Source organism: Lissotriton helveticus, chromosome 8, assembly GCF_964261635.1.
Source record: "Lissotriton helveticus chromosome 8, aLisHel1.1, whole genome shotgun sequence".
Classification (NCBI taxonomy): Eukaryota; Metazoa; Chordata; class Amphibia; order Caudata; family Salamandridae; genus Lissotriton; species Lissotriton helveticus.
Genome location: NC_136069.1, coordinates 756,016,371 through 756,035,576, shown reverse-complemented (window position 1 = coordinate 756,035,576; position 19,206 = coordinate 756,016,371).

Below are 19,206 nucleotides of genomic sequence, written 5' to 3'. Positions count from 1 at the left end.
TTTTCAACAAAGTACCTGGATGCGTAACTCAAAGTAAACAAAAGGACTCGCAGAAGGAGCGATGCGTCGGTTTCGTGACCCGGGGGAACGGTTGCGCCCTTCTTCAATGCTTGTGCAGAGTAGGGGACTCGTCGTGAGCCTTATCAGTGCGGAGGTGATGCGTAGATTCTCGACCTGTTGCGGTGTACAAGATGGCGCCTTGATGCGATGACGATGCGATGATCCATTTGCGATGCGAGAAGATGGCGCCCTTGATGCGACGATGCGATGGCGATGAAGCCTTGGCAACCTTGCGATGACTCTGTACTTTGGAGCTGCGACAGGCCCTGCGATGCGCTTCTCCGGCGATGCGATGGCGACTCTCTAGATGTTGTCAAGCTTCTCCGGTGATGCGACAGCAGGCAGCTTCGATGAACACACGCTTCCAGGGAGATGCGATGAAGGCTCGCTTCTCCAGCATTGTGACGATTTCAGCTGCGGCGGCGACACGCTTCTTCTCCATGCGGCGCGCTTCAAGCTCCCAGCGGCACGCAAGTGACTGGAGTCAGAATTCCCAGAAAGGAAATTCAGGAGGGAGCTGGAGGTGAAGTCTTTTGGCAGGAGGCAAGCACAGTTCAAGCCCTTGGAGAATATTCTGTAGTTGAAAGTCCTTACAAAGTTCCTTCTCCTTTCCCTTGGCAATGAAGCAACCACTGCAGACCAACCCAGCAAGCAGCACACTGGCAGAGGGGCTGTCCAACTCCTGCAGCTTCCTTGGTTCTTCTCCTTGGCAGAAAGGTTTCTTGTTCCAGAAGTGATCTAAAATCTGTAGGAATGGGTCCCAATATTTATACCCCAAAATCCTTTGTTCTCTGAAGGCAGAGAGGCCCTAGTTCAAACCAGTTCCCGAGCACTTTGTTGACATGACTCTCCTCTTCCTTTCTCTGTGCAGGGCAGAGACATCAGCCGCCCCACAGGAGGTGGAGCCAGCACACGGGAGGGAAGATACAGCTCTGGAGCACTCTGTTGACAGGATTCCTCTTCTCCTTTCACTGTGCAGGACAGAGATATCAGACAAGCCACAGGGGGTGGAGCCAGCATTGTAGAGCGAAGGCCCAGCCCTATTCAGGTCCCAGGTGCACTCTCCCCCTCCCATCTGGATGTAAATCTCTCTATTCACCACTGGGCTGTCCCAGACTGTCTCCTGGAATTTCCCCAGCCCTATCACACAGAAACCCAGACAAGGAATACACAACTCAGCAGAGGTAGGCTCAAATGGTTAGGCAAGCAAATACCTACTTTCTAAAAGTGGTATTTGCAAACACAGAATATTAAAATAAACTTTACTATAATATGTATTTTATTATTCTGAGTTCAGGCATACTAAATTCGAATTTATACCATGTTCCCTGAGTCAGTTATGATTATAAGAATGTAATATTCTTCACTGCCCCTTCTGGCCTAAAAAAACGAAAATGGCTGTAAGTCACTATTAGAACATGCTACACACATCAGAGCACCCTACCCTTGGACCTACCATAGGGGTGTCTAATATGAAGCAAAAGGAAGGTTTAGGGACTGGCAAGTGGGTGCACTTGACCAAGTCGACATGGCAGTGCTAGACTGCACACATGCCTTGCAATGGCAGGCCTGAGACACACTTTACAGGCTGCTTCTGTGGGTGGCACAACCAATGCTGCAAGCCCACCAGCAGCATTTGATCTACAAGCCCTGGGCACACAGGGTGCACTGTACTAGGGGCTGACAGGTAATCAAATAACCCAATTGTGGAGTAACCAATCAGTACATCAATTTAACATAGGGGCACTTGCACTGAGGCACTGATTAGCAGTGGCACAGTGCCCAAAGCATAAATCCAGCAAAAACAAATCAAAACAGAGGAGGCAATCCGTAAAAAATGGAAGGGAGACTCACGCCAATTATGTCAGGTCTAACACCACTCCAGCCTGTGCAACAGTGAGGAAAGTGTTGGATTTCACATGGGTAAAATGTACTATTTTCACACCAGTCAGTGTAAAAGAAGGGAAAGCATTGGACTTGGGAAATCTACTATTTCTACTCCATTCTGTGCAAGAGTAGGGTAAACATTGGAGTCAGGAGGGGTACAATAAACTATTCTCACTTCAATCGAGGGAACAGTAAAAAAAAGCGTTGGGTTGTGTAGGAGTAAAATTTACTACTCTCACTCCAGTATGTGCAACAGTAGGGAAAACATGGGTCTCAGGAGGGTAAAATGTACAATTCACACTCCAGTCTGAGCAAGAGTAGAGAACGCATTGGACTCAGGAGGGGTAAAATCTGCCATTCACACTCCAGTAGAGGGAGAGCAGTACACATCAAACAAATAACTTATTTTAACAATTCTATTTATTAACAAAATGATAAATATTTTAGTAAAAAAGTTAAGGCCTCATTACAATGTTGGTTGGATCACAACCAAAAGGCCTGTCGGTCGCGATCCGACTGACATCTGCTGCCGCAGTCCGACTGCTGCATTAAGATTTGTGTCGGTAAGAGGTAAGCAGAGGAGCTAACTAATGGTTCCTACGGGCTCAAGGGGCCTGTCCATTCATTGTTTGGAATGTAATTCCCTGCAATAAGTGCTGTGTCTGCTCAGTCACTGCTGTAGGAATTACAATGTTCCTTTCAGACAGCCTTTCAATGGCGGTCTGACCACCATTGAAAGGCTGTTGTATACAGACTTTGAGTGCCCCTAGCCGGGCCCCCATCCCTCCCGGCCTCCACCATGTAGCCTGAGGGGCAGAAACATCCATGTGCCATGTGCAACGCACCCCATGGTGCCTAACAAGCGGTGCATGGATGTTTGAAAACATTCATTTTACCAATGCCGCTTGTGCTGCAGACCACAGCACAAGCCACAATGGAAAAATGAATGCTTCCGACTGCCTCATGCAGGGTAGCATCCTAATTTGTCAGATGGAACCTGTGACTACTAGCTGGTCAGTTTCCATTCTGACACAATGCCGGTCGGACGCGTATCCGCCGGGCATTGCAATAATCCATAAACGTAAAAATGTGAGCAAGAATTAAACAAACTACATAATTATTATAATGTTCAGATTTATTAGCAATTAAAACAATGTTAATGTAATTAAAATACCACACTATATTCTCACAAGAATAACAACCACCGAAAAAAATTGAATCAGAATTAAAAAGCATAACACAATTAACATATAACATAATAAATAACACAATTTTTAATAAATGACTACATAATTTTAAATGTATTAATACTTAAATACCTTTGCAGTCTATACCTCTACAAACTAAACAGCACCTAAAGTATACCTTAACATATATGATAATTTCACAAGTTACTAAATTATCAATTAAATAATTAGTAACAGATTAATAATTATCAGTAAAATATTTCCTAAAATCTCTCCCACCGTGTACCCCTAAAAACCCCACAACCTGCACCCAAAATATAACTTAAAACTAAATGAATAGCACAATTTAATTAATTAATTATCAGTTGAATCATAATATTAAAAAGAAAATGAAATTAATTTACTTCTCACACTGCACCCCTACAAACTCCACAACCCACACCTGAAACCTAACTTAAAATGGAAATTCATTATATCATTTACATAATTAATTATCAATTAAATAATGAATAATAATCCAAAATTATCTAATATTTATAATTAATTTACTTCCTACCCTGTGTCCTACAAACCCCACAACCCGCTACAACACTAAAATAGAGGCCGATTACGATGCAGTGTGCCGGTTAGATTCAATCAAAAAGAGGCGGTCAGAAAGGTATCCGACCGCTATTGAGGTTACAAGGACGGTTTCTGATATGGTTCCCATGCCGGTCTGTCCGACATAGAAACCATGCCAGAAAGCTGTTTAGGGGCCCCCTTTGGTGCACAGCCTCCGTTGGAGGTCGAGCCCCCTGCAGCTTGTGGCAGGCACCTTGAGGTGCTTGCCACAGGGTGTACTGATGAACTGCACCTCCCATTTTACAATGGAAGCATGCATTACGGCCGGTTTACGGCCGGAATGAATGCTCCCATAGTAAAATATAGGAATGAGACAGTGTTCAGTCGCATCCTAATGGGTCAGTCGGTCCCATGACCGCTGTGGTGTTGGGCAGAAGTGATTCCGTCTGACATCATAATGAGCCCCTAAATGTAAATGTAAAACCAACAAAAAAATTGCAAACTATATTAAAAAACAGTATCAGTAATTATACAAACAACTTATAACATATGCAATTCAAACATATACTAAAATGCATAAAAATAATTAAAAGGCGATATAATTAACAATATTTTTATAAAAGATATTACCAACATAGATAATTCTAACATCGGTATTAACAACATAGATTTGTTTGTAAACGATATTAACATAGATATTTTTGACATCGCTATTACTTACCATAAAAGGATGATATTCTCAACAATATTTTTGCATCACAATATTTTCTCCTCAATATTTTGTCCTAATACCATTTAAAAAGATATTACTTACCTCAAGCAACAATATTTTTGTCAATGTTATTTGTGCATCACGATATTTGTGTATCGCAATATTTATTTTCTGATATTTCTTCCTCCCGATATTTTCAAACCAATATTTTGGTCAAACATCTACAATTGAAACAACTCCAACAGGCAGGGCTCAGAATAGACAGACGTCCTGGTTTATGTGAAAGAGGCACCAAACCTTTGACAGAGGAAACAGCACGTCATTAACACGCCTAATGGCTTTTCCCATATGGATGCATAGTCCTACATTGAAGTTTGCCTATACATCCCCTGTACATATCATACGTGCTACAGTTTATTTGATAAATAATCATATGTTTTCTCAAAGCACAACTTTTACTCATAACAATTCGGACTATTCGTACATTTACTTTCCTTTGAGAGTAATTTCAGTTGTAATCGCTTGGGAAAGTGTATGGAGGATGAATGCTTTTTGAGTGCAAGTACTTATTTATCTGAACTTTTTAATCATTTTTCAATAGACTGCTGCGAAGAAAAGCCACCTCGTGTACACTTTTAGGTACATTTGGATGCTTTGTATTCAGTTGCTGGTTATCTCTGCAGGAGAGCTGCTGAGGGTGAATATCTTCCTAAAAGCTATCAGCATTACAATGCCTGACAACATGGACTATATATGTAATGCGAGAAGTATAAACTCTAAATAGTTAATCCTTTCACTGTTGGGAAATTTGTGCAACACTTTGCTATAGCCTTTCACGACTTTTAATTTGAAGTTCCTCAAAGGAATCATCTGATAACTTATTGCAAACAATCTATATTATTTCCCAAAAACAGGGCACATATTGGTGGAACCTTGTGTCAAAGTCTCGCTGCACACTGAAGCTGTAATGAAGAATATGTTCAAATTATTTTACATTTTAACAACATTGGTTAATACCTGCTTGCTGTTCCAAAATATATAAATAAAACACTGAACAAAGAAAGGGAAAATAATCGAATAAAATATTGTCTTGAATGCCTAAAATCTGTCAATGCCAACGATGTATGTATTGCCATAATTTTTGTGGATTGCAATCAGATTGCAATATTAGTTTATCAGTAAATTGTGCAGAATCACTGGTAACAGTGAACTGTACATTTGATAAATGATATTGAAAGCAGGGCCCTAGTAAACCTATACAAATATGGGGCATATTACCAAGGGCCATTATCGCCGCTTTAGCGGGACTTTTTCCCGCTGAAGCAGCGAAAATTTTATCGCCCAATTACCAAGCTGTCGCTAACACCAGTTAGCGACAGCTTGTAGGCGATAGCGGGCATTTTGGGGCCCACTTTGCATGTCAGCGATAATTATCGCTAATGACATGCAAAGTGGGCGTGCCAAAATGTCAGCGACTGAAAACAGTCGCTGCAATCGCTATCGCCTATGATCAACACAGGGGTAGTTTTGGAAATATTCGCGCTAAGCGCGAATATCTCCAAAAGCTAACACCTGCCCTGACCAGTTTTTAGCCATGTTATCCAATGAGAGGTGGATAACATGGCTAAGAGCATTCTCACGGTAATGCCTGAATATCGCTGAATTGACAGCAATACTCACGCATTTCGCCTGTTTTTTATCGCTCCTGAGATAAACCTTGGTATCTCAGTGATAAAAACAGGTGAAGGGCGGCGATATAAATACTCCCGCTAAGCCAACACAGCGATAATTATCGCTAGTTGTTGGTAATATGCCCCTATATTCTTCTTTCTTCATCTAGACGCAATATGGAATATATTGCTTTAGACACCCCACTTTTGCTCCGATTTGCTGACCAGATTGCAGAACATTTATTTCCCTATATTTGGTGAAATATGAAACTTCTCATTCAGATTCCTCTCATAGATAGAAATCACAGGGTATAGTGGCCAGACCTGCTGTTTCCCATGGGTCTATTAAGTGAGGGAATACAGAAATGCATGGGTTGTAATATCAGTGGGACTATATTAGATATTCAACTATACACTGCTCGAATACACTTTTGCTTTCTTTTAGCTCCCTTATGTCCCTGTCAGTGTGTTGTTCTTCTCTATTATTTGTCGTGTATCTCCTACACTCTCCAATCTAGGTTGATAGTGACTTCCTTATCTCATCTGCCTTCTGCCACACTCCCTTCTTTTGTCATCCTGGTCTCTTACTCTCTTCTATTGTTTCACTTGTGCATTGCGCACCCTTTACAGTTGCCACTACTCTCTCATACAAATCACACTAAGTGCATGTGCCACCTCTGTCCCCCATAATATGACTCTTTTCTCTATTTTTGTTGTCCTGTTACAGTGTGCATCCCTCTTCCGTGTCTGACACCTTGCTCCATTATTACATGCAATGTGCTCCTTGGTCTTCCCTCTCACATTGCATCTCTGTCCCTTCGATGGTGTAGCTGCTCAACTGTAACAGCTTATTACAGTTGAGTTCTGATGTCACACTGCCTGCTAACAGTGGCAGCTGCTGAGGGAAAGGGGCGGGGTCACAGTGCCTAATTAATGCCGCACTTTGGAAAATGAAAATGAAAAATATTTTTCCTTCTTTCTAGATGATCACTGATAAGTAGAAATATATTTACACCAGCATGTTTATGTTCCCACACATTAGGTAAACAAAAGTTGGTCTGTAGCCAGGATAATACGTTTTTGGTGCTTGCAACCCCAATGGCACCATCTAAGGGAAATTTACCTGCCCAGGCGTTTGTGGGATATTGCACACCATATTGAGGGCCAGATGTAGGTAATCCCCGATTACCGATTCTTAAATACCGAATCATACCGATTCGGTATTTAAGAACTGGCAATCGGGATGTAGGTATATTTACCAAATCAATTACCGAATCGGTAAGATTCGGTAATTACCGAATCGGTATGTACCGATTCGGTAATTGCCATTGATTCCTATAGGCCTTGAGGCCCATAGGAAACAATGTCCATTACCGAATCGGTAAATACCGATTCGGTAAAATTACCGAATTTACAAGGGGGACAGGGTGTCACTTTGACACCCTTTTGCACCCCTGATTCTGGCTTGTGTGCAATGTGACACACATACATGCCCTTAGGGCATGTATGTGTGCCACATGGCACAGGTGTACATGCACAGATGTGCATGTACACAGGAATTCGTTATTTAGCATGAGATAGTATTTCATGGTAAATAACGAATTCTTAAGGGCCTGTGGCACTATTTTAAGTGCCACCTACATCTGGAACTACCGATTCGGTAAATATACCGAGTCGGTATTTTACCGAATCTGTAAATGTACCGAATCGGTAAATTTACAGATTCGGTAAAATTCGGGCCCCCTACATCTCAAAAACCAATTACCGGTCGGTAACGCCCGAAATCGGCCGTTAACCAACCGGTAATTGGCGACCTACATCTGGCCCTAAGTGTTTAAAATGCACTTTAAATACTTGTGAGTGTTTTAACCCAGGAAGTATCAGGGAAAGATATAGTGGCAAATGGTGCAATTAAAGTTACCCTTCTGATATAGATAGAATAAGTACTATTGAGTTGGAAAAAAATAAACATCTGTTATCTGTCAGTAGTAATGAAACCTCCACCATGGTGTTGTGTTCTGTAAATAATGTCTAAGAAAAGCCCCCCACAGTACACACTCTAGCAAAAGGGTCCTAAAACACACACCTGTTTTCATCTCTTCTTACACCTACAATTAACTGCCCTTTTTTGTCGATATGAGTTCAACCATGAGCCACGCTATCTTTTTTTAAATCAAAAGTTCTCTTTGTTCTATTTTAAACTGTTCAACCATAGGTAAGCAATGAATAGTATTAAATGCATTTTAACAGGTATATTTAGAGCTTGAGCCCCAAGAAAATGTATGCAAAATGAGGGGTACATGTTTTGATTACAGGCACACCCGACCAAATACTTTTTGGGAACTCTTCCCAATGGCGTTTGGAGAAAATAAGTGGCACATTTGTTTTAAAACACATTAAGGACTTTATTTAGAGCTTGGTAAACAGGGTACTCTTTTGAAAAACCCAAGGAGTACCCTGTCTGCCAAACTCTCAGGTCATCTGTCTCATTTAGAGATTAGCAGACTCTAAACTTTCTGTCAACAAAGCCCCCATTGGCTCCCACAACGGAAAGATTCATCTGATGGCTCAATGGAGTAGAGGTCTTTAGAGGAAGGGCATTACTCTGCCTGACATATTTAGGGTAGAAGGTTAATGACCATTTTTTCTGTCCCATTTTTAGAAGTTCGTGTCTGAAAATAAAGAAAATGTAAAGGTTTGATGGATGAGAATCTAAATCAACTAGAGGCATCCACCAAACCTTTTGTACCTCAAATTGTGGTTCCTTTGAAGGTTAAAAGATGACCAGTGGGCCACTGATCAGCTCCAAATTTGGTGGGCAGTAGTAGCACTAGTACATCAGGGTGGTGGAGGTAACGCCCTTCTCCACTCTAATGGACAGCATGCCATCTGCTATACTCAAAGGACCTAAGTTTGGTGGTGTGGGAGCAGGCCGCCACGCTGGTGCCCTTCTCTCCCAGTGCCAAATTCAACCACTGGACGCCCACTATATTACGTGTTCCTCATGGTTTGGCGGCCAAGCGGTGAGCCCGACATGAAAGTGTGGTGGAGAGGAAACAAAAGGGTTATGATGAGCAATAATTGCTCCATTTGTAAATATATATATGTTTTATGTGGTATTTTCTATGTGGTTAATTGTTACTTTATTTATTCAAGTGTATTTTATGATTTGAATGTGTAAATTAGCTTTTCAGTAGTTTAATTACTAATTAATACTTTAGGGGCTGATTACTTTCAGACCGACAATTGGATTCCACTAGACCATGTCGGAAACCGACTCGGTCAGAAACAATTCTGACCGACCTATTATGATGGTCGCAGTTGGAGGGGAACCGTTCCTTCATTCTGGATTGCTTCCCACTGGCATTTGGTGAATCCGAGTCGCTTGGAGCCGATTCGTACAGCCCAATGGACAGCGTTTCCAACCGATCGATTACGATTTCAGATTCTAACAGCCTTTCTGACTCGGTCTGTCTGCCATGAACAGGCTGTTGGAAACTGAATTTGGGGGCCCCTAACAGGCCCCCCTTCATCCTGAGGCCTCCAGTTTGGGGTTGAGGGGGTACCCAAGGGACCTTCTGTAAAACCATGCACAGTGTGGCAGGCACCATGGGGTGCCTGTGACAGGTGACAAGTTTTTCCGCAGACACCCATTTTCCCCATAGGAGCTTGTGTTGTCGGTTGGAACACAGGCTCCAATTCAAGTCAATGGGAGTCGTTCCGAATGGTATTCTGAAGCATCATAATTGGTCGGGTGGAACCTCTGACCGAGAGTCGGTCTGAACCAAATCCGACAAGGAGTTAAGCTGTGTAGTTTCCGACCGACATCGTGATAAGGCCCTAAGTGTCAGATTGTTGGGTTTGTAGTAGAATAGGGTTGGACGTTAGTTAAATGATCATTTTTTAACATATTAATAAATTTTCTTAAGGTAATTACATATTAAAATGGTGATTAATTATACAAGTTTTTCATTGATAAATTCTTATTTTAATTATTTTTTGTATTTTAATTACTTGGTAATTCATTAAAAGATGTTTTCAATACAGAACATTTAAATTCATGTGATATTCGTTATTTGTTTTGATTGATTACTATTTTAGTGTGATTAATGTTTTATTTATAACTAGCTTACCCGTCGCCCGTTGCTGCGATCTCCGAAGAAAGTAAATTCAAAGAAACTCGTTCTGATAACATTCAAATTACATTGTGTCATTTTTATTGAAAATTCTTCATTTTAATATGGGCCCTGGGAGGGCCAATATTTAAAAAATGTTTATGCCAGAAACCTTCGCGGGAGTGTACTCAACAACTTTCCAAAGTTTCCTGGTGATCGGATGAATGCTGTTTTAATTCTATTTATTTATTTGAGTGCTTGTGGATACACGATTTTTTGTTTTTCCGTCTTGTGCGTACATCAGTATTCGAAAGATTATGAGGGCCCTGGGGGGCCGATATTTAAAAAAAACATATGCCAGAAACCTTCCCAGGAGTGTGCTCAACAACGTCCCAACAAAAGTTTCATGGCGATCGGATGAATGGTGTTTTAATTCTATTTATTTATTCAAGTGCTTGTAAATACACGATTTGTTGTTTTTCCGTCTGGTGAGTACAATTCTAAAGATTATGAGGGCCCTAGGGGGGGCCGATATTTTAAACATTTTTATGGCAGAAACTATCGCGGAGTGTACTCAACAACTTCCCAAAGTTTCATGGCGATCGGATGAATGGTGTTTTAATTCTATTTATTTATTCGAGTGCTTGTGGATACACGATTTGTTGTTTTTCCGTCTGGTACGTACAGTTCGAAAGATTATGTGGGCCCTGGAGGGCCGATATTTAAAAAAACATTTATGCCAGAAACCATCGCAGGAGTGTATTCAACAATTTCCCAAAGTTTAATGGCGATCGGATGAATGGTGTAGTAATGCATAAAGGAAAAACAGACAGACAGACAGACATACATTCGTTTTTATATATATAGATAGATTTATTTCCATTTCTGTTTTTGGTGCTTTTTTGGGAAGTAGGGAGAAAGGAATTGGAATGCACTGACCCGCTGGACCCGCTCTCAGCCTTCGTGCCTAATTATCTGTGACTTCACGGAGGAACGGCGATGACTTCATCGACTAATCCATGGCCTGGCTGAGAACAGACACATGCAGCTGAGCGTCTAGGGGACCCGGGAAGGGTACATACTTTCACATGCACAGCTTTGCCACAAGAACATTCCTCGTCCATAAGAACTCACGACCCTACTTGGAACACTAGGAGTGGGGTGGAATCACTTACCTGCAAGTCGTGTACAAGGCATGCTGGTACCTGTAGTTAGCCACCGCTGCTGTGGTGCTGTTCGTGAATCCAACCCCGCCCACCTGAACAGCCAATCCAGGCGGGACGTAAGGACATATAACAAAGACTCTTTTGGCGTTTTGAACTGTAGCTGGGGCTGGCATCTGAGGAAGGTAATGCACCGAGACGCGTCATGCCAGAGCTCCGTTGGAATAAAGACCCTTCCTACATTCCCGCTGTGTCTCTCCGGTTCTTTTATCTTGAAGAATCTTTTGTGGCAATTATTTTGCACGCCAGTCCTGGGTGTGCTGGGAGAGACCCACTTCAATCTAGAGGTCAGTGTCAACAGGACAGCTTCGGCACACTTCCCCTCCAAGGTATTGGAATGCACTGACCGCTGCACCCGCTCTCAGCCTTCGTGCCTAATTATCTGTGACTACACGGAGCAACGGCGATGACTTCATCGACTAATCCATGGCCCGGCTGAGAACAGACACATGCAGCTGAAGCGTCTAGGGGACCCGGGAAGGGTACATACTTTCACATGCACAGCTTTGCCACAAGAACATTCCTCGTCCATAAGAACTCAGGACCCTACTTGGGACACTAGGACTGGGGTGGAATCACTTACCTGCAAGTCGTGTACAGGGCATGCTGGTACCTGTAGTTAGCCAACGCTGCTGCGGTGCTGTTTGTGAATCCAACCCCGCCCACCTGAACAGCCAATCCAGGCAGGACGTAAGGACATATAACAAAGACTCTTTTGGCGTTTTTAACTGTAGCTGGAGCTGGCATCTGAGGAAGGTAATGCACCGAAACGCGTCATGCCAGAGCTCCGTTGGAATAAAGACCATTCCTACATTCCCCGCCGTGTCTCTCCGGTTCTTTTATCTTGAAGAATCTTTTTTGGCAATTATCTTGCGCGCCAGTCCTGGGCGTGCTGGGAGAGACCCGCTTCAATCTAGAGGTCAGTGTCAACAGGACAGCTTCGGCACACTTTCCCTCCAAGGTATTGGAATGCACTGACCCGCTGCACCCGCTCTCAGCCTTCATGCCTAATTATCTGTGACTTCACGGAGGAACGGGGATGATTTCATTGACTAATCCATGGCCCGGCTGAGAACAGACACATGCAGCTGAAGCGTCTAGGGGACCCGGGAAGGGTACGTACTTTCACATGCACAGCTTTGCCACAAGAACTTTCATCGTCCATAAGAACTCAGGACCCTACTTGGGAAACTAGGACTGGGGTGGATTCACTTTCCTGAAAGTCGTGTACAGGGCATGCTGGTACCTGTAGTTAGCCAACGCTGCTGCGGTGCTGTTCGTGAATCCAACCCCGCCCACCTGAACAGCCAATCCAGGAGGGACGTAAGGACATATAACAAAGACTCTTTTGGCGTTTTGAACTGTAGCTGGGGCTGGCATCTGAGGAAGGTAATGCACCGAGACGCGTCATGCCAGAGCTCTGTTGGAATAAAGACCCTTCCTACATTCCCCGCTGTGTCTCTCCGGTTCTTTTATCTTGAAGAATCTTTTGTGGCAATTATCTTGCATGCCAGTCCTGGGCGTGCTCGGAGAGACCCGCTTCAATCTAGAGGTCAGTGTCAACAGGACAGCTTCGACACACTTTCCCTCCAAGGTATTGGAATGCACTGACACGCTGCACCTGCTCTCAGCCTTCGTGCCTAATTATCTGTGACTTCACGGAGGAACGGCGATGACTTCATTGACTAATCCATGGCCCGGCTGAGAACAGACACATGCAGCTGAAGCGTCTAGGAGACCCGGGAAGGGTACATACTTTCACATGCACAGCTTTGCCACAAGAACATTCCTCGTCCATAAGAACTCAGGACCCTACTTGGGACACTAGGACTGGGGTGGAATCACTTACCTGCAAGTCGTGTACTGGGCATGCTGGTACCTGTAGTTAGCCAACGCTGCTGCGGTGCTGTTCGTGAATCCAACCCCGCCCACCTGAACAGCCAATCCAGGCGGGACGTAAGGACATATAACAAAGACTCTTTTGGCATTTTGAACTGTAGCTGGGGCTGGCATCTGAGGAAGGTAATGCACCGAATAGCGTCATGCCAGAGCTCCGTTGGAATAAAGACCCTTCCTACATTCCCCGCTCTGTCTCTCCGGTTCTTTTATCTTGAAGAATCTTTTGTGGCAATTATCTTGCACGCCAGTCCTGGGCGTGCTGGGAGAGACCTGCTTCAATCTAGAGGTCAGTGTCAACAGGACAGCTTCGGCACACTTTCCCTCCAAGGTATTGGAATGCACTGACCCGCTGCACCCGCTCTCAGCCTTCATGCCTAATTATCTGTGACTTCACGGAGGAACGGGGATGATTTCATTGACTAATCCATGGCCCGGCTGAGAACAGACACATGCAGCTGAAGCGTCTAGGGGACCCGGGAAGGGTACGTACTTTCACATGCACAGCTTTGCCACAAGAACTTTCATCGTCCATAAGAACTCAGGACCCTACTTGGGAAACTAGGACTGGGGTGGATTCACTTTCCTGAAAGTCGTGTACAGGGCATGCTGGTACCTGTAGTTAGCCAACGCTGCTGCGGTGCTGTTCGTGAATCCAACCCCGCCCACCTGAACAGCCAATCCAGGTGGGACGTAAGGACATATAACAAAGACTCTTTTGGCGTTTTGAACTGTAGCTGGGGCTGGCATCTGAGGAAGGTAATGCACCGAGACGCGTCATGCCAGAGCTCTGTTGGAATAAAGACCCTTCCTACATTCCCCGCTGTGTCTCTCCGGTTCTTTTATCTTGAAGAATCTTTTGTGGCAATTATCTTGCACGCCAGTCCTGGGCGTGCTCGGAGAGACCCGCTTCAATCTAGAGGTCAGTGTCAACAGGACAGCTTCGACACACTTTCCCTCCAAGGTATTGGAATGCACTGACACGCTGCACCTGCTCTCAGCCTTCGTGCCTAATTATCTGTGACTTCACGGAGGAACGGCGATGACTTCATTGACTAATCCATGGCCCGGCTGAGAACAGACACATGCAGCTGAAGCGTCTAGGAGACCCGGGAAGGGTACATACTTTCACATGCACAGCTTTGCCACAAGAACATTCCTCATCCATAAGAACTCAGGACCCTACTTGGGACACTAGGACTGGGGTGGAATCACTTACCTGCAAGTCGTGTACTGGGCATGCTGGTACCTGTAGTTAGCCAACGCTGCTGCAGTGCTGTTCGTGAATCCAACCCCGTCCACCTGAACAGCCAATCCAGGCGGGACGTAAGGACATATAACAAAGACTCTTTTGGCGTTTTGAACTGTAGCTGGGGCTGGCATCTGAGGAAGGTAATGCACCGAATAGCGTCATGCCAGAGCTCCGTTGGAATAAAGACCCTTCCTACATTCCCCGCTCTGTCTCTCCGGTTCTTTTATCTTGAAGAATCTTTTGTGGCAATTATCTTGCACGCCAGTCCTGGGCGTGCTGGGAGAGACCTGCTTCAATCTAGAGGTCAGTGTCAACAGGACAGCTTCGGCACACTTTCCCTCCAAGGTATTGGAATGCACTGACCCGCTGCACCCGCTCTCAGCCTTCGTGCCTAATTATCTGTGACTTCACGGAGGAACGGCGATGACTTCATCGACTAATCCATGGCCCGGCTGAGAACAGACACATGCAGCTGAAGCGTCTAGGGGACCCGGGAATGGTACATACTTTCTTATGCACAGCTTTGCCACAAGAACATTCCTCGTCCATAAGAACTCAGGACCCTACTTGGGACACTAGGACTGGGGTGGAATCACTTACCTGCAAGTCGTGTACAGGGCATGCTGGTACCTGTAGTTAGCCAACGCTGCTGTGGTGCTGTTTGTGAATCCAACCCCGCCCACCTGAACAGCCAATCCAGGCAGGACGTAAGGACATATAACAAAGACTCTTTTGGCATTTTGAACTGTAGCTGGAGCTGGCATCTGAGGAAGGTAATGCACCGAGACGCGTCATGCCAGAGCTCTGTTGGAATAAAGACCCTTCCTACATTCCCCGCTGTGTCTCTCCGGTTCTTTTATCTTGTAGTGTAGTTCCTATTATCCCAATAGGCTCTGCGCATTGGAATAATACCTTCAATAGTATAGGCCTAGACCAGACGTTAACTAGGTCTACTACTGTCGATATTAGACTTAAAGTTTTGGGTTTGCCAGCTAGCTCAGAGTTCACTAGAAACTTTCTCGAATAGGCAAGGAGGAGTTGAACCTTCCTGGATAGACAAGAAGGGATTTAGTTTCTGACAACCATAGAACATGACAACTTTGCTCTCCCCTAATCAAGAGTGTATCTCTAGAGTCGTGTGAAAACAAAAGATGACTTATTTTACTCAGTCAGTACGTGCATTCTTAGTCTCACCAGATTGTAGAGAAAAGGAAGAGACGGGCGTGTTCAATAAAAGATGGTATTTATTGATCAGTCTCTTTTCTCATACAAGAGAAATGGATCGATATTATTGCAATACTTATGGTTAAGTAAAGTGCATACAATAAAAGCAGAAGTATAAAATAATACTGTAAAAACATTTATATGGTTTCTAAGCCATATGAAGGTTTAAAATGAATAAAATAGATACATACACATATACATTTGACTAATCGTACTCAACTGGTGTTTCTAACTACGCCTACCCCGTGTACCTGACCTAAGCCTAATACGTGGGCGGGAATAGAAAGTTACAGTTTAAGTTAAGTTTGTTTTGCCAAGTGACTGACTAAAGAATTCTCTGCGAGGGGTTATTCAGTTCTGTACCTGGAATCTAGGATGAATGAGGGATGGTATCTCTCGTCTCTGGTCTCGATATTCCAGGCTGCCTGCGAGGGCTACCCAGAAGCGCCGGAGCTGGATTTCTCGGCAGGAGAAAGCAGCGTCTCGTTCTCAGCGCGTCAGGAAGGCGGGGCTGCGCCAGCGGGGTCTGCTCTGCTCTGGGCTTCAGCAAGTCTGGCTGCTCCGATCTCGTCACCACCGCGTGTGTTTTGCTTAAGGCAATATCGGTAATATTTATACCTTTAAGGTGCCGAGATTGACGTAAGGATGGACATAGATACGTCAATAAGGATGTCATACGACTTGGTCGTTAGCACATTCTTTTGCTGAAGTTCTCGATGAAATCAAAACAATGGCCGCAGGGTTTTTCCCAGGTTGTCATAGGTTTGATTTGTTTTGAGAACTCCGTATGCCTTATCAGGGGCTGGAGGAATATCGCTCGTCTAATTAGATGGCAAGCGTTATGACCTAATCAGATAACACGTTCCTGTGCCGTGGTATGGCTTGATCAGATAACGGTTTCTGCATCATGGGGGTTTTCTGCATCATGGGATGGCTGCTAGTTAATTTGTTAACCAGAATAGGGTCAGGAATAGGGGGATCGATACAGAACCTATAGGAATACATCACAATCTTGAAGAATCTTTTGTGGCAATTATTTTGCACGCCAGTCCTGGGCGTGCTGGGAGAGACCCACTTCAATCTAGAGGTCAGTGTCAACAGGACAGCTTCGGCACACTTCCCCTCCAAGGTATTGGAATGCACTGACCGCTGCACCCGCTGTCAGCCTTCGTGCCTAATTATCTGTAACTTCACGGAGCAACGGCGATGACTTCATCGACTAATCCATGGCCCGGCTGAGAACAGACACATGCAGCTGAAGCGTCTAGGGGACCCGGGAAGGGTACATACTTTCACATGCACAGCTTTGCCACAAGAACATTCCTCGTCCATAAGAACTCAGGACCCTACTTGGGACACTAGGACTGGGGTGGAATCACTTACCTGCAAGTCGTGTACAGGGCATGCTGGTACCTGTAGTTAGCCAACGCTGCTGCGGTGCTGTTTGTGAATCCAACCCCGCCCACCTAAACAGCCAATCCAGGCAGGACGTAAGGACATATAACAAAGACTCTTTTGGCGTTTTGAACTGTAGCTGTAGCTGGCATCTGAGGAAGGTAATGCACCGAAACGCGTCATGCCAGAGCTCCGTTGGAATAAAGACCCTTCCTACATTCCCCGCTGTGTCTCTCCGGTTCTTTTATCTTGTAGAATCTTTTTTGGCAATTATCTTGCGCGCCAGTCCTGGGCGTGCTGGGAGAGACCCGCTTCAATCTAGAGGTCAGTGTCAACAGGACAGCTTCGGCACACTTTCCCTCCAAGGTATTGGAATGCACTGACCCGCTGCACCCGCTCTCAGCCTTCGTGCCTAATTATCTGTGACTTCACGGAGGAACGGCGATGATTTCATCGACTAATCCATGGCCCGGCTGAGAACAGACACATGCAGCTGAAGCGTCTAGGGGACCCGGGAAGGGTACGTACTTTCACATGCACAGCTTTGCCACAAGAACTTTCATCGTCCATAAGAACTCAGGACCCTACTTGGGAAACTAGGACTGGGGTGGAATCACTTACCTGAAAGTCGTGTACAGGGCATGCTGGTACCTGTAGTTAGCCAACGCTGCTGCGGTGCTGTTCGTGAATCCAACCCCGCCCACCTGAACAGCCAATCCAGGTGGGACGTAAGGACATATAACAAAGACTCTTTTGGCGTTTTGAACTGTAGCTGGGGCTGGCATCTGAGGAAGGTAATGCACCGAGACGCGTCATGCCAGAGCTCTGTTGGAATAAAGACCCTTCCTACATTCCCCGCTGTGTCTCTCCGGTTCTTTTATCTTGAAGAATCTTTTGTGGCAATTTTCTTGCACGCCAGTCCTGGGCGTGCTGGGAGAGACCCGCTTCAATCTAGAGGTCAGTGTCAACAGCACAGCTTCGACACACTTTCCCTCCAAGGTATTGGAATGCACTGACCCGCTGCACCTGCTCTCAGCCTTCGTGCCTAATTATCTGTGACTTCACGGAGGAACGGCGATGACTTCATTGACTAATCCATGGCCCGGCTGAGAACAGACACATGCAGCTGAAGCGTCTAGGGGATCCGGGAAGGGTACATACTTTCACATGCACAGCTTTGCCACATGAACATTCCTCGTCCATAAGAACTCAGGACCCTACTTGGGACACTAGGACTGGGGTGGAATCACTTACCTGCAAGTCGTGTACTGGGCATGCTGGTACCTGTAGTTAGCCAACGCTGCTGCGGTGCTGTTCGTGAATCCAACCCCGCCCACCTGAACAGCCAATCCAGGTGGGACGTAAGGACATATAACAAAGACTCTTTTGGCGTTTTGAACTGTAGCTGGGGCTGGCATCTGAGGAAGGTAATGCACCGAGACGCGTCATGCCAGAGCTCTGTTGGAATAAAGACCCTTCCTACATTCCCCGCTGTGTCTCTCCGGTTCTTTTATCTTGAAGAATCTTTTGTGGCAATTTTCTTGCACGCCAGTCCTGGGCGTGCTGGGAGAGACCCGCTTCAATCTAGAGGTCAGTGTCAACAGGACAGCTTCGACACACTTTCCCTCCAAGGTATTGGAATGCACTGACCCGCTGCATCCGCTCTGAGCCTTCGTGCCTAATTATCTGTGACTTCACGGAGGAACAGCGATGACTTCATCGACTAATCCATGGCCCGGCTGAGAACAGACACATGCAGCTGAAGCGTCTAGGGGACCCGGGAAGGGGACATACTTTCACTTGCACAGCTTTGCCACAAGAACATTCCTCGTCCATAAGAACTCAGGACCCTACTTGGGACACTAGGACTGGGGTGGAATCACTTACCTGCAAGTCGTGTACAGGGCATGCTGGTACCTGTAGTTAGCCAACGCTGCTGCGGTGCTGTTCGTGAATCCAACCCCGCCCACCTGAACAGCCAATCCAGGTGGGACGTAAGGACATATAACAAAGACTCTTTTGGC